Below are 16,080 nucleotides of genomic sequence, written 5' to 3' on the forward strand. Positions count from 1 at the left end.
AAAGTTAAAAACATGCACCTCTTCAGGACAGCAGATGGAAAAGGTGTTTCAGTTTCATCATTCTGTATCATCTCTTTGCACTTCCTAGAATCTCATGAGAAGAATGAGGAGTTAGGGTACAGGAGATGCAAGTTCATACAGTTAGTTGTCCTGCCCTAAATTCATGCATATTACACGTAGATGACTCATTGCTGGTTTCTGCAGAATTTTTTTAACTGGAAAAAAAGTGAGTGTATTGATTGTTAAAGTTGTCAAGTTGACAAATCCAGGTAACAAAGAAACCTCTCTTTTAAGATGAGTTAGGAGTCATAGCATGTTTGAAACCAGAAGGAAGCTTCAAAACCATTCATTTATAGTGGAGAAATCTGGGGCACAGAGGTAACTTGTAACAGTAGTAATAGGAATCCTAGAGTGTTTTACGTCCTAGATATATACTAACTGATTTGCATGCATTATTTCATTTAATGTTCAAGACAACCCTCAGAGATAGGTGCTGTTATTAATGCCATAGTAGAGGTAGGGAAACTGAGATTTTAAGAAATTAAGCCTTGTGCTCAAGATTACACAGCTGTTAATTCTTTCTCAGTTCCTGCTGCTGTAACAGAATACCAGAGCCTGATGGCTTCACCAACAGGAATTTATTGCTCACAGTTCTGGAGGCTGGGAAATCTGGTATCAAGGTGCTGGTCAATTTAGTATCCAGTGAGTGTCCTCTTCTTGGCTTGCAGATAGATGCCTTCTTGCTATATCCTCACATGGTGAAGAGAGGTCTTTCCTTATGAGGGTGCTAATTCCATCCCTGAACTCCATTTTCATGACCTAAGTATCTCCCAAAGGCCTCACCTCCAAATACCATCACACTGGGGGTTAGGCTTTAACATGCAAATTTTATGGGGGGTACAAACATGCAGTCCATGGCATGTGATAAGAATTACTGATTATCACTTAATTATCATTAAGCATACTTTACGTGTCAAGTGCTGTATGTGGCACTGGGAACAGAAAAGTAAAATAATGACATACGTTCCCATCTTTGTGGTATATACAGAGCAATAGGGGACACAGACAGGGCTTAACTATCACATGAACACATAATTACAAACTAGGAAAAGTGATTTTGAAGGGAAAGAGTAGGAGTTGTGAAAGCAGAAGACTTTTTCTAGTTTGGGGAGTCAGAATGGCTTTTCAGGGGCTAGAACGACTGAGCTACAATCTGAAGGGGGAACAGTCAGGGGAACAGAAGAGTGTCTCAGACTTGGGAAACTCAAGTGCAAAGACCCTTGGCTGAATCACAGAGAGCTGTGTTGAGGGTGAGAGGAGTGCAGAGAGGTGAATGCTTGGAGGGGGCCAGATTATCCAGGGCCCTGAGATGTTTGGTCTTCTTCATGAGAACGGTGGCTTCTGGAATTATCCTCAATAAAGGTCACCAGTAACTTGGTAATTACCTCATTTTACAGCCTTTCCCCAGGTTCCATCCTCCCCAAATGCGTGGAACACCTGAGGCAGTGGCCTTGGGTCCCATGGTCCTCTAGCATTGGGTCTTCCAAGAACCTCAGGGCCCTTTCTCTGCTCCACTCCTCTTCCATCCCCTCAATGTAAGACTGTATAGTAAACTCCTTAAAAATGTGTGTATTGGGTGGGTGCAGGGGATGGTTCTCAATGTTTATTCTTGCTAATTTTTCCAAATACTCAAATCTCATGTACTGCATTAACTACATTTAGTGAGGCCACTTATATTTTTGGAACAACTATTTTTGAAACAGTATACTTGTCCAATATTATGTTTTATCCCATGTTCATTAATAGCTCTAAAATGTCTAAGCTGGGGCACCCGGGTGGCTCATTCGGTTAAGTGTCTGCCTTTGATCTCAGGGTCCTGGAATCGAGCCTTTATCATACTTCCTGCTCAGAAGGGAGTCTGCTTCTCCCTCTCACTCTGCCCCTCCACCCACTCATTGTCTCCCTCTCTCTCAAATAAATAAAGTCTTTAAAAAATGAAATGTCTATGCTATTAAGATCTCACTTGGTTGAGAAATCATTCCCCCATTGCCACCATGCTTACTGGCAAAAATCACTTTTCACCCATGGTCTGGCTGCTAAATTTCCCTAATGCTTCTTTCTTTAGACTAAAATGTTATGTAGTATGTTAAAATAAATGAATAATCTGAAAACATGTAACACTCAGGTTATCAGTCATTTATACCTTAATGAAAACGACTTTCAGATCTTTTCCACTGGGCAAGTTTCGATAGAGAGAAATGGAGAGGAAGTGCAGAAGGTCATTGAGCTCCTGATTAAGGTGGAAAGGGGAGCTGAGAGGCGTGTGGAGGAGGAAGGACCTGTGGGGAAGAGATTCTGCTCTTTGAAGTTGGCTACTTTGAACATTGTCAACTCTTCTTTCTTTCCCGTTCATAAATACTATTTATTCTTTGGTAATTGTCCATTACAGTGAGTAAATTTTTGGTTAAAATTTTTAGTGTGGTTTCCTTTAGGCTGTAATTACTTGAAAACTCTTGATTAAAAATAGTAACTTGAATTGCAAACATTTAACCCTGGCTATATAACCAATTGTCCAAATAAACTTAACGTTTTTTCACATTTAAGTTATTTTCTACTCCAATACTGTACAACATTTTAAAGGACTACCGTGCCTGAAGGCATCATTTGGCTTAATGGGAGATGCTACTTTGAAAAAAAAAAAAAATAGCTAAATTCGACAGCAGCATGATTCAAGATGATTGACACTTCAGAGTGAGCATCCAAGTTTGTTTCACGAATAGTAGGGGGAATTTGGCTTCAACTGAACATTTACTTATCAGTGTTTGTGCTCCTGGTTTCCAGGCAATGTATAAATTACTGCTTGCTTGCATGTGGTACAGAGAATCAAGGCAAACGCATCTTTTTGGAGGCAGCCAGGCTCTGATTTATAGTTATGGCACCATTAGGCCGGCTAATGGGAGGACTCACATGGACACACGACAAGATGGCAGCTTTGTGCTAAGTCAGGAAGACTCTGGAACTCTCCTGGTACACTGGGCTTATTCCCTGGCTGGAAGGAAATATGCCGCAGTGGCTAGGGAGGGACATGGTCTTTCTGTTCGAAACTTATATCTCCGCGGGCTTTGAAGTAGTTTATGGAGGTCTGTGCAGCCTCATACCAGGTGTGCAGCCAGAGGTAACTGTTGTGTTAGGTTTCCTTCAAAGCCCGTTCAAGAACCTGACTTCAACAGTAGAAAGTGTCTGTTGTTTGGGGATGGCTTGCATTGTTACGGGCAGTGATTCATCCTCCTCTCCCCTCCCCCCTACAAGAGCCTCTTCTGAACGGAAAGAGGTAAAATGGGTCACTGTGTCACAGATAGCCTAGGAATAGAGAAGAACTCAGGCAGAGCTGTCCAGACGGAGGGCAGCTGAAACCCAGTGATGGTCAGAAACTCACTTGTGCTCTACTCGGCAGGTGCACGGGGTGTCTAATGGAAAATGGATGCGAGTCATGGCTCGCGCAGTAGGACAGACAGAAACCTGCCACAGGGATGGAGTCTTCTTTCTTAAAGGGGAATGTTAGCTAAAAGGGAAAAAAACTGTCCTCCTTTTATCTGGAGAGCTGACTGGTTGTCAGCGTCTAGTCGAACACCAAAGGGCAGCAGCCAGCACGTCTGGTGCAGAGTGAGGCAGAGAGGAACTGAGACTCGTTTCATCAGACAGTTACTCTAGAAAAGAAAGGTTACTTGGTTTATTTGATCAGATTGTAATCATGCCATTTTCCAAAGCATTTCGCTGTTTCCCTCCACTTATCAGCCTCCTTTTTCTCACCCCAAACCATATGATTCAACCAGAAATTCTGCTCCACAAGCATTTGAAGAGGCCAGAGGTGAATGGCAGGGGAAGGGTCCGAGGGCCCCAGCTCTACCCCAACCCCTTCCCTTCTGCACTTTACAAAGCAGATACTCCTGGGAGGGAAATCAGACTCCCATAAATCACCAAATAGCTTTCCTGAATCTGTTACCCATACCGCTCTTGTTCTCGTGCCGGGCCACAGCAGGTGGCATTTGCAGAGAGGGGAAGTAGTGGAGCATTGGCGGGGGAGTGGGGGGGGCACCCACCGGGCTGCATGGTGCAGTCACAGGAAGCCAGACAACTTCCTGCCCTGCTTGCCAAGTGCCATGCTGAGCCATCCCTGGGGAGCATGCTTTCCCTCCTGTGTCTCAGTATCGTGGCTTTCCTGTGCTGACATATCACTCTCTCCAGAAAGAAGAAAAAGGAGATAAAATTTGGGCAAGAAGGAGAAGTAAGCTTTAAGTGCAGGGAGACTCACAGAAGGTCAGTGAACGACCTCAGTGAAGAAGAGAGAGGCGCAGGGTCTACCTCAGGAGGGTCTTCCTGACCCTCTTCCCCCATGACCCCTAATGCTCTTGCTCCGTCTGCTCTGGTCTCCAAAGCTCCTTCTTCATTCCTTTCTCATTTCCCTCAGAGAGCTCCCGTTGGCAGTAGCCAACTGTTAGAATTCACCCTGTTCTGTCCTTTAAGGAGCCTGAATTCCTGCTTAGAATGAGACAGCTCAAGTTTAACCTGCCCTTCCTACTGTTGGGGAATTAAAAGTCTAGCCAAAAACAGAGCTGTCTTCACATCACTGTGGAAAGAAAGGCAACTGATTTATTATTTGAGTATGCCCAGTAGAGCACATGCAGATAGGTAGCCTACAAGACACCATGGAAGGCAGGATGAAATTTCACACAATCTACACAGCAAAGCAGAAGTAGCAATAGAATCTCTCTCATCTCTAGAAGCAAATACGTACATCTTGAGATAGGTTCCCAGGTTGACTCCAGGGACATGTGGTTACACGTGAGGGGCCATGAGGTCCATGACCTTGAAGACATCTCTGCATGGTAAAGCTGGAGCCTGGGCTTATCTAGTCCCTTGGGAGATGCCTTTACCTTCTCAACGAAGGTCGTTCACTGACCTTCGGTCAGAGCAAGGGTTCAGGCCCATTCGATTTTCAAGGAGACCCTTACTCCTAACAGTCCTAGCAAAAGGGCTCTTCTGCAAGGAATCAACCTCTCAGAATTAAAGAGCATCCTGTTCTTTTCATACTTCTGTCCCTGAGGCTGCACGCTGCCTTTAATGGCTTGTCTGCTTCACCACCACCCTTTCCCTGGGTGCTCCTGTGTAGCCGTGTCTGTGCTGAGGAGTCAGGCCCCAGGGGATGGTTTTCCCACCTGACAACCCCCCTGTGGCAGAGCCAGGTCCTGTGGAGGAAAAGATGCCCTTTCCCTGAGGGCCAGGGCAGAAAAGCAATCGGATTAAAGGCCCCCACACTCAGCTGTGATGGATGGCACCCTTGAACCTGCTCACTAGAGCTTCCGACGTGAAGACGTAGGGAAAGATTCCCTTTTGTCCTTTCGACCAACTGTTAAATCAGTTCCGCAAGCTTGGAGGTGAGAACAAGGAGTATGTGAGGCCTCTTTGTTATTGCCAGCTTATATTTAGCTCCCAACACCTACTTAGTGCATCTCCAACTTGAGTTGATGCTTGCAATGCTTATTTAAAGTGCACACTTCTGGGGCGCCTGGGTGGCTCAGTCAGTTCAGTGTCTGCCTTCGGCTCAGGTCCTGATCCCGGGGTCCTGGGATCCAGATCCCCAGGTCCTGGGCCTCCCTGCTCAGTGGGGAGACTGCTTCTCCTTCTTCCTCTGTCCCTCTGCCCCACTCATGCTGTCTCTCAAATAAAGTACACGCTTCTGATACATTTATCTAATTCAGCTTTGGGATGGATCCAAGGAAGCTACATTTTTAAAAAGCACCCTAGATGAATTTGGTGCTCCTCATACTGAGAAACACTGACTTTCATTTTGCTCCTACCTAGCAAATATGCATGAGCCTGTCTGCCCAGCCAGGGGCTCCTCAAAGGTAGGGTAACACATGCCCACAGTGACCTAGGCTCTCCTAATTGTGCCTATTGGAAACACCGAGGTAAATGGCTCTGGGGGACCAGGTCTCAGGGACATTAGTAAGTATTAGGGATAGAACATGTCAGAAAACTGGGTTAAACCAAGTTAAACAAGGATTTTTACTGCAGGACTTAAATCCTTTAACAGGTCAATATACGGTGAATCTTGAGGAGGAGCAGATAACAAACACAGTGTTCCAAATTTCTGACTGTAGGGTCCTCTGCTGAACTTGGAGCACATATTGGGAAGATAGGATGGAAAGGTCTTTAGTGATCATCAGGACAGTTTTCTTCTCTGTGTGAATGGCTACTCGGGCTCGTTTGGCTTTCTGAAATAATGCCGGACATGTCAGTGTATGTGGGATACACCACACAATACACAGTGCCGGGTGCCACGGTCACATCTATTATCATAGAGTTGCACGTACTATTTTACTTCATCTGCCCATAATCCTGTGAGGTGGGTATTCTTAATCATTTTTATTTGACGATGAAGAGACTAGGGTCAGGAGAACTTAGGTAACTTGTTCAAGGTTACACCCTCACTAGATGATGTATTCAAATCCAGGATTCAAACCCAAATCAATCAGACTTCCAACCGGCATTCTTTTCTTTATACTCCTCCGTATCCCTAGTCACATAATAATACTTTCAAGGGAACCTCACCTTCTGTGGGGTTAGGTTCTAAAGTCAGGAACAATCAAAGGTAAGTGAGAAAATATTTAAGTCTCCCATAAAGTACAGTCATACAAGGTTCTGGGCATATAACCCCGTCCAGTATTGTGTTGGTATAAATATATGATGCTTATGTGTATGCAAAATATAATTTTACAACACTTTTATTTTTAAGTATATAAAAGAGAAAATTTGTATAATTGAATTAATGTAAATTAAACACCCATATGATGCCTCTCTATGTATGCACATGTCGAAATGTGTGCCTCACTAACGATGGTGACATCTTAAGGAATCATACAAGTTTAGCACCCAAAAGGAATCAGTGATCAACAAATTTGTTTTACATTTGAGGGAACTGAGACCCCAAGAAGCTATCATTTGCCCAACCTCACTGTCTCTCTTTGCTTCCAACATGCTTTGCGACCCTGGGTGTCTGCTCCTGCGTGTCAGCCAGGAGGATAGTAGCAGCCACCTACCTTTCTTCTGCCCATCGCGGCCCTGCTGACTTGAGGAATGAAGCCCAGGGAATGGGCAGGTGGTGTGAGCTGGCTGACCTCTGGTCTTTGCCTCTTACCGGGAGGTAGTTGCTGTCATATGCCACTAGCTACAGCTTCAGCTCCACCTGGGAACTGTCTCCCCACGGGAGATAGGTTCCCAGCCTCTGCCTCTCGTCTGCACAGTTCCTAGGTTGGTCCAAACTGATGGACTCATGGAAGAGTCCAAGGTGTGTATAAAGGGAAGGAAATCTGTAGCTTTGGAACTCCTATGCACACACACATAAACACACACGCGCACACACACACACACACACACACTGTACACTTGCTCCAATCCTTTGAAAAGAAGAAGCCAGACTATGTGATGTTGTCAGCTGTTTGGACTCTTAATTAGTGTACTGAATCTGAGGAATGGGGCAAGCTATGGAGAGGGCGCTCATGATTTTTGGGTGGGGAGGACAGGGATAGTTCCAACTCTAATCATAAGGGGCAAGGAGTGAGCACAACTGGCCTTTGTCGTGGGAGAGCACACACACCCCCATTAGGTGCCCTGCCTGATGTCATCAGCCCTCTCCCATCCCATTATCCATGTGATGCCTCTTTAGCTGCCTTCATTCTGTCAGCTAGCTGCCAGTCTGTGAGCAATCCACACCAAGATGGCAGTTGACAAGGGAGAAAGTTCCCTCTCAGGCACTTTCATGTGGGTAATCCTACAGTTCCCAGTGCCTCCAGAGGCAAAACCATATATGGTTACAGTGTCAGATGGGTTGAAGAGAAATTTCTGGGCCACAGGCCTTCATGATGCTTTTCATATCACAACCCAGTCAAGCCTGTTACTTTGGTAAGCAGGAGAGAGGCTGGTTGGGAAATGAGGGGAGGTACCTCACCCTCTATTCTGAAAAAACTTTCTGTGTCTGGACTTGGAGGGAGAAGTCTCCCTCTGACACACAAATGCTTACCTGCCCTCATTTTCCAGATATTTGTTTTTATAGGTGAAATTCTCTCATTTTATAGCACCATTGGCAAAACAAGAATCCCCCAAATGCAGCCCAGGCCATTCGTACTTGCATCTTTTCCTGTGATTTTTCATCAAGGCAACTGAGGGTATCACGAGGGGTTGCCCCTCCCTTTCTCCCCTCTAAATCATTCACCTGTGCTGGTTGTGAGCAAATGGTTTTTAGTTCTTTTTCAAAAAATAACACCCAAGTTGTTGGCTCTCCTTTGATGAGGAAACTTGCGGTGTCCACTTCCCTTGTTTTATTGAAGGGGGAAGAAGACCTACATCCTAGGACACTGTCAGTGTGCCAGTTCCTGGGCTGGGAATTTGATTTTAAGGGCACTGATGCTTGAGAACTCTTGGACTAAAGGTTGCTGTCTCTCTTGAGAGTGACAGCTCCACCTGAGTGGCAGGTTATCCCATCCGTCATTTCCTGGAGAGTTCTGTATAAATTCCCTGCATAGCAGGAAGGTCCAACACATTCAAGGGCTTGGAGGGAACAGGGCAGGAGCAAGTCGATGTTCATCAAGAAGGCCCCTTGTTCTGTGCTGCGGGGACTTCTGCCCACACCTGCTACTCAGTCAGGGACACTGAAGCCTCATCCTACCTGTAGATGGGCCTTGGGACAGCTGGCTCTAGAATGACAGAGCCATTGTCCCCAAGAATTTATCAAGAGTCCACCATTCCCTGTTCTCCCTACAGGTACAGTAGGCTCCCTGAGACACCCCTAAGAACACAGCCTTGAAAAAGTCATCCCAGCCACCCAAGACTTAAATCGACATCTTCCTCCTCCACCACTTCCCCCTCCTCCTCCTCCTCCTTATCGGGACTAACCAAAATCATACTGGGAGGGGGCTTGGCCTGTGTTCCGATTCCAAATGTGATCCGAATAGCACTATGTGGTAAGCAGATGGTCTCCCTTTCGGTGCTTCCACGTCCTCAAGCAGAACAGGGAGCTACTGAAAGAATCTGCCTCTCAGGATTGTTGTAAGAATGAAATGTGACTGTGTGAACCAAATTCTTAACACAGAGTTTGCCATAGAGTGAGTGCTCAGGGAACAGACCACAGCTAGCCGGGAGGATGGCCCTGTGTTAACAACAACAACAACAACAGCTGTCTTCTTCTAGGTAGACACATTAGAGCACATGCTTCCTCCTCTGGCCTGGCTGAGGCTGGTGCCCGAGTTCTTATCTGGGAGAGCAGAGTCTGTCCCTCAGCCTGCCACGCTTTGGCTGCTGGCAGCCCACGAAACCGATGAAACTGATGGGGGAAAGCTGTTATCAGATGTCAGCTAGAGTGAGCACGCAGGAGGGGTGGCGGGACTGCGGTGGGTTGGCGGTGGGAGCTACTCCGACCCTGGATTCTCCCTCCTCCTCCAGGGACCTCGAGATAGCTGATGGTGGGGGCCCAAGTGCAGGGGGCGGTGCCTGCATCTCACTTCTCAGAATCGTCAGTGCTGTGCTCAGCAGCCGCTCATCTTGATAAACTTCAGTGAGAACAAAGGCCCCAAAGACACTCTGAACCTTCCTCTTCTGAGCTGGGTGCCAGCTGATTGTGCTTCCGGTTTCTCTAAGAGCTTCCTTGACACAGGCAACGTGCTTCTTTCAAATTTGGTCATTGCTCTCCCGCTTTCTTTTGTGAGTCAGCGTGGCTGCCTGGGTGCAAGAGCGTGTCCTCCTGGCCCCGGTCCCCCACCTCCCCCAGGTAATCCCCTGCTGCCCAGAGTGAGTGTCCCCGCCCACAGGGCGCCACCTCAGAGATGTGCGCTGGGGACATGAGTCACAGCCCCATCCTGTCCTCCCTGGCTGAAACTATTCTTGGAATGCCTCTGCACATAGTGCACGCCTGCTTCCTGGATTGCACAGTCCTCCACTCAGGGAGCTGCAGATCACACTCCTCAGCCATAGGTTCCACTTGTGGGATCTCAAGGTGGTTGCCTGCAGTCAGGAAGTTTCTGAGGAAGTTCTCTGTAGGCCAGGCACCGTTAGGCCTCCGTGCGGCATCGACTGCGCATGGGCACCCCCAGCTTGTGCCTAGCAAGTTGTGTCCTTTATGGTGACTCAAAAGACATTGCTCTGGAGTTCTGCATTATATTTAGAGGCTGCAGTAGAACGAGAAGCCAGAATGAGTGTTACAAACAAGAGATGAGGCAGCATAATTGTCTTTGGGCAGATGTACGTGGGGTGTTAAACCTGGGAGGAAAGAGGCAACAGACTGAGAGAAGAGCCAGGGAGAGGTAAAGTCCCTGTGCCCTCTTTACAGATGAGGACACCCACCTGGAAGAAGGTGAGGTCCTGAGCTCAGGGTCTCAGGCAGTGAAGCACATACCCAAGCCATCTGCCTTGTGAGCATTAACTTCTGTGGCTCAGGGTAAGAAGAAATTCTTTTTCCAGAAGGATATTAGAAGAAAGGGGAGACGAGTTTAGTTCACTGATCCTCCTGTGACATCCTGATGTGGGTCTCTCTTCTCCTATGCTAGATCTTGACTTATGCCCAAGTGGCAAGGATCTCAGGCAAGTTCTGGTGCTGGATGCACGTGGGGTTATCTTGAATGGATTTTGAGTTCCATGTTAGTGTGGCACTGGCTGAGTTGCTGAGAGAGAGAGGAGAGCCGTTAACTTCCTGATTTTCCTTATTTGACAAAAACATGAGAACTTGAGCATGCCAAAAAAAAAAAAAAAACTTTTGGCTAGAGATTTTTCACATTCTAAGAAATAAAACCAAAGAGGAAGAAAGCAGCTTCTCGGACAACATGGCAGAGCACCCTGGAAGAGGCTGCGGGTGGGCTGTGACAGAGGTGCCTTGACTATAGGCGTACAAAAAGAGAATGGGAGAGAGAAAAGAAGTCTCTCTTCAAGTTGCAAACACACACAGCCTCCCAGGATGCCTGAGGGATCCCTCTGTCACTTCCTTCCCCCGAATACAAGGGACATACGAGGAAGGGGTCCTGTGACTCACGTTACCTGGCAAGATGGTGCTTGTATAGGACACTTCCATAAATAAAGGCTGATTGATCTTACTCTATTTCTAGGCACAGATATTATCCTGAGTCTCTGACCTTCCCCAAGAGTGGCCACCTTATAAAAGCAAAAAGCCTGCTTTTTGTGTGCTGCTATAATGTAGCTATCTGAATTCACATTCAGGAGGAGGCTTAAGTTGTCCCCTCACAGTGTGGGCCAGTATGGAGCTTGCGCTTGGCAGAGAAGAAGTAGAACACCTTTTTATTCAGTGGTCTGAAAGGGAAAAACTTACACTTTTGCCGTCAGGACAAACTCAAGGAGATGGAAAGATCCCCTGAAGGATGACTAACCATAAACTGGGTTACTGAGTTCTCTGCCCACCTCCTCTCAGAGTTGTGCAAGGATGCACATCTCAGCATCTCCATTGTACCCTCAACCTTAGTCCAGAAGACCAAAAGATTTGTTCTCTTAGTCCGGAGAACAAAAGGTGCCTGAGTTTAGAATAGTCACATCGGATCGTTATTGAATACCTAATGAGGGCTTCCCTGGAATCTCCTCTTTATAATTCTCTCAGCCTCCTTTGAGAGAGTTCTTATTACTAGCCCCATTTTTTCAGATGAGGAAACTGAGGCATAGAAAAGCTTTTGAAATCCATTCAGTTTAAGAGATGCTACTTTAACAGACTTCTACTATAGAGCCACCTTCAGTGATTTCATGAAATGATGTTTAACAAAAATGGAGCAATTCAGTCTGTGATAATATCCAAACCACCTGCTCTGGGGTGGTGAAGACTAAAAAGAATGAGAAGTTTCCCACTAGGAGTGTGTGTGTGTGTGTGTGTGTGTGTGTGTGTGTGTAAACTGAAGAAAGGCAAGAACCAAAGAGAAGTGTTCATTTTCTAAGACATGAGGTTGAAATCTTTTGTGGCTAAGAAATGTTGCACTAGAAATACTGAGCTGGGGGGAGGGGAAAAGGCATTTAAAACCACCAGGAACACTAAAAGAACTCAAAACCACCACACTGTTTTTGCCAAAGTCACATCACCAGATAACTGTACTAAAAATTGACCATTTGGTCAAAAGTAGGGACCCCCAGAAACAGAATCTCCTATTTACACATCTGCCCTTCGGGTTCTATGTCTCCAAGTTATTAAAAGAAGTTTTGCTCACAGATGATTGGGTAGTTCAGACGTTTCAACGTGACCTCCCTGAAGTACTCCCTCACCAATCCCTGCAAAACACAGAACTGGAAACTGCTTCTGCTGTGTCGGTTCGAAGTTTGCATGAGGTCAGAGGTCTTCAGAGAATGAAATGCTATCCTTTGATCATGAAAAACCATTGTAAAGGAAATGATTTGGGAAACAAAAAATGAAGGACCTGCAATTTTCAATCCAAAGGGGACTGATAAACATTTCAGTTCATATTGTTTAAATAATGAATATGAGAATCCTATTGTTTAGTATTTTTCATTAAAAAAAATCTAGCATTCTTGAGGGGTTTTTTTTTCTTCTTTTTTCTTTTAAGACTTCTTTTTTACTCTGAATATTGATGGACCTTCCAGGGCCTCAATAAAAAAGAACCATGAAAAAAAGTCCTTGACATGAACCCCAAATAAAGCCGGGCAGCAATATTTTTAACTGAATTTTGAAGCCAATCAAAATGGGTCTCTCCTTATAAAACTACCAATAAAATGTGCACAGAGCTGAAGCTTTTTTTTTTCTGAAGTGTTGAATTAGAATAAATGAGTACATAAGTATATTCTCTAAGTTCATATTCTGATTACCGCGAATTTCTAGGTTTCTCTCCATTTCGCATTATACATGGAAAGTTTCCATTAGTTGGTAACAAGAGTTTTAGCATTTCCATGTCTCTTAAAGGACACAAAGCAAGGAAGGTGATGATGAAACTGTGGAGGGTTGTCCCACCCAACATTATATCCCATGAAGGCTGTAGCTCTACCATTTCAGACAACAGAAAGTTCCTTGCACTGTCCTCTGCCCACACACTTCTGTGTAGTCACACATGAGTAAAGGAGCTATAGTTTTTGTGATTAAGGGTCTCTGGGGAAAATCCTGGAAGAAGAAGGAGGATTTGAGTGTAGCAGAGCAAGGATCAGATTGTTTTGAGGAGAGTTTTAACTCTGAGCTGACCTCTTTTCCCCCTCCACTGACTTTCACCCTCTTAGTCCAGGAACAGGTGAGGAGAGAAGGTAAAGCTGTTTCCTCCCGAAAGATTATTCATATTTTAAACAGTGCTGTGGATGGGAGATGAAAAATCAGAAGACTTGAAAGTTTTCATTCACCCTTTAAGTAGTCTTGACCATTTGGGCATCTTGATCTCACTCAGTCAGTATTCCCTTCTGTAAAATGGGGGCTAATGGCCTATCCTTACAGAGCTATACAGAGGAACAAAATGAGAGACTGTACAATGGGAGAGCGTGGTTATTGGCATCAGCCCTTCAAATCCTGCACCACTGATTTTGGGGAGCTGGAGACTGTATTAAATTTTATTTATTCTTTCATGAATCAGTTTCTCATTCAGCTGTGTAAAATAAATTTGTCTTTTCCTGCCTTCATTATTGTCATTAAGTCTTAAACCGTAATGCATCTATTTGGGAGCTCAATTTGGCTGTGCCATGGGGTATGAATATTAATAGAAAGTCCATATGTTTTCAGTCTCTCTGTAAAATATGAAGAAAAGTGCTCTTAGTGTTCTGTGTAAAACTCTATTGTTAAATACTTGTGTGCAATCATTAAAATAACAGGGGCGGAGATGAAGGCCAGAGAGGGCTTTTAAACCAAGCATCACCTCCTCTCCTGCTAACTAAATGAGAAAGACCAGGTGGGGATGGGGAGGGAGAGCCGCTGAAGTTTACACACTCAGTTACATTCCTTTGGAAAGGTGAGCAGATTTTAGGATTTCATGGGGCAGGATGGAAAAATCAGGAAACTACCAGAGTCCAATCTTTTTGTGTGTGGCTCCATGATTTTGTGCATGCACATTCCAATTCTAGAAATGCTATTCTAAGGTGGAAACATTTAGATCACGGGGTTTTTCCATTCTTCTGGGTTTTCCAGATCTCTGCTGGTCTCCGGCATCCTTGATAATTAGGAGGTCATGGGATCAGGCGAAGTCAGAGCCTCAAGGGGCGTTGGACACCCTCCAGCCCAACCTTTTCATTTCACATATGATGGGCTGAGACCCAGAGGCTGGGGAGCAAGGCCCAGCTTAGGGAACATAGACTTTAGAAAATCTAAAAGGAATGTCTTCCCTATAAAATGATGGCAGGCAGGCTTGAAACTTGCTTGTCACTGTCCTGGTTTCATTTTTTCCCTCAAGTCTCAATAAGGGGAACCATTCTGTGCCTTATGGCAGAACCCCCAGAAGCTGCTCCCTCGAGCAGACACTCCCCTTTCTCTGCCTACGGGCTGGAAGGAAGCCTGGATGGGAACTGCCAGCACCTTTGGAGGGGGTTGCGCTGTTGCCTCCTAACAGCAGTGAGTCTACAGTTTGTATAAAGGGCCAGAGACTGACAGGCCTGTGGCTCTAGCTTTTGCATTCGGGCAAGAAAAAAATGTCTTGGTAAAAAGAGTAAGAATAGCGGCTTGATAATGAAAGGGACAAACAGGATCCAGTCAGTGGCGAGGTTCCCTTCCAGCCCCCAACCCACACACACCCTTGCACACATTTCTTGCTTCTCTGCTCTTGCCTGACAGGCTGCCTGCAGTGTTTATTTCAAAATACCAACTGAGAAAGTTCCAGAGGACTCTGTCATGTAGGCAAGCACTCTAGTCCCCCTTTTGAAGCTGAGGGGTGCCAGAAAGAAACCATGTTAAATTAGACCAGACAAGAGAGGAAGAGGCCCCCCTGGGCCTTTACTCAGGCCCCTGAGGTATGCATCACATCTGGCAGCCAGAGCACAGGAACTGCCCCGAGGGAGGCCCTGGGCAGCCCACAGGCTTTCCTGCTGGCTGGGGACTCCTGCCCCCTTCACAGTGTCTCCCTTGCTCCTACCGAAGCTATCAGAGTCTTCTGCAGCTTGGACGTGGGGGCCATGCATGTGCTGCTTCCTGTGTGATTGAAAAGGAAACTGGCCTCCTTTTTTCCTTTTCTACAGAGGCCTGCTTGGAGGTGATCCTGGCCAGAATTGCACTACTAAACACAACACATCACTTTGAATCCTTGCTCATTGCCTGAAGACTCACCCCTTTCTGTTTCCACACCCCACACACTTGTTTGGAAAGACTGGAAGGAAATTCATGTGTAGTCGTAACTAAGAAGAGAAAGCACTTACAAGTGTGTTGTCCAGTCTATTTTTTCTGCATCACCTTCTATCTGATACTTTATGGGATGATTTTAGTTTTGTTTTTGTGTCATAAAGAGCACGTATTTGTGTGTCTCAGAATCTCTTGATAAGTACTTGTGAAGCAAATTGTACATTTCCGCTTGCAGAGTTAAAAGTAACGGGCCAGCGTTTAGGATAACATAACATTTATTCGGCACCTACTATTTGCTGACATCTGTGCTAGAACTCTGAGGCCGTGGAGCTGAAAAGCGTGCACCTGCTGCTGATAGGCTTAGATTCTTCTGTCTTCTGCTCTCTGTGAACAAACACAAAGAGTTCTAATCAGTGTTTAATTCCCAAATGGCTCTTTTTTTTTTTTTTTTTAAGGAGGGATTTGAGAACCTGAGTACCTGTATAAATCTATACAAGTATTAAGGATCTGAACATGGAGAAAAGAAGAGCAAATCTACTTTACCCAACTATAAGCCTTATGCTTTGGCAATGCTCAGGTTTGAGAACTTGATATATATACATATATAGATATCTACATGTCTGTATATCTAGAGCCATAGCCATCTATCTATATCTTAGATACCTACTGTGAAATGTGGGACCAAGCTCTATTAGATGTTTGATATATCCTGGCATAGGAAGGGGATAAAAAAGAGAAACCAGATCTCCAAGTCATCTTGGGTAGGTAGATGGAGGTGGGTAGGT

This window comes from Lontra canadensis, unplaced genomic scaffold (assembly GCF_010015895.1).
Source record: "Lontra canadensis isolate GAN:19392208 unplaced genomic scaffold, GSC_riverotter_1.0 scaffold4, whole genome shotgun sequence".
NCBI lineage: Eukaryota > Metazoa > Chordata > Mammalia > Carnivora > Mustelidae > Lontra > Lontra canadensis.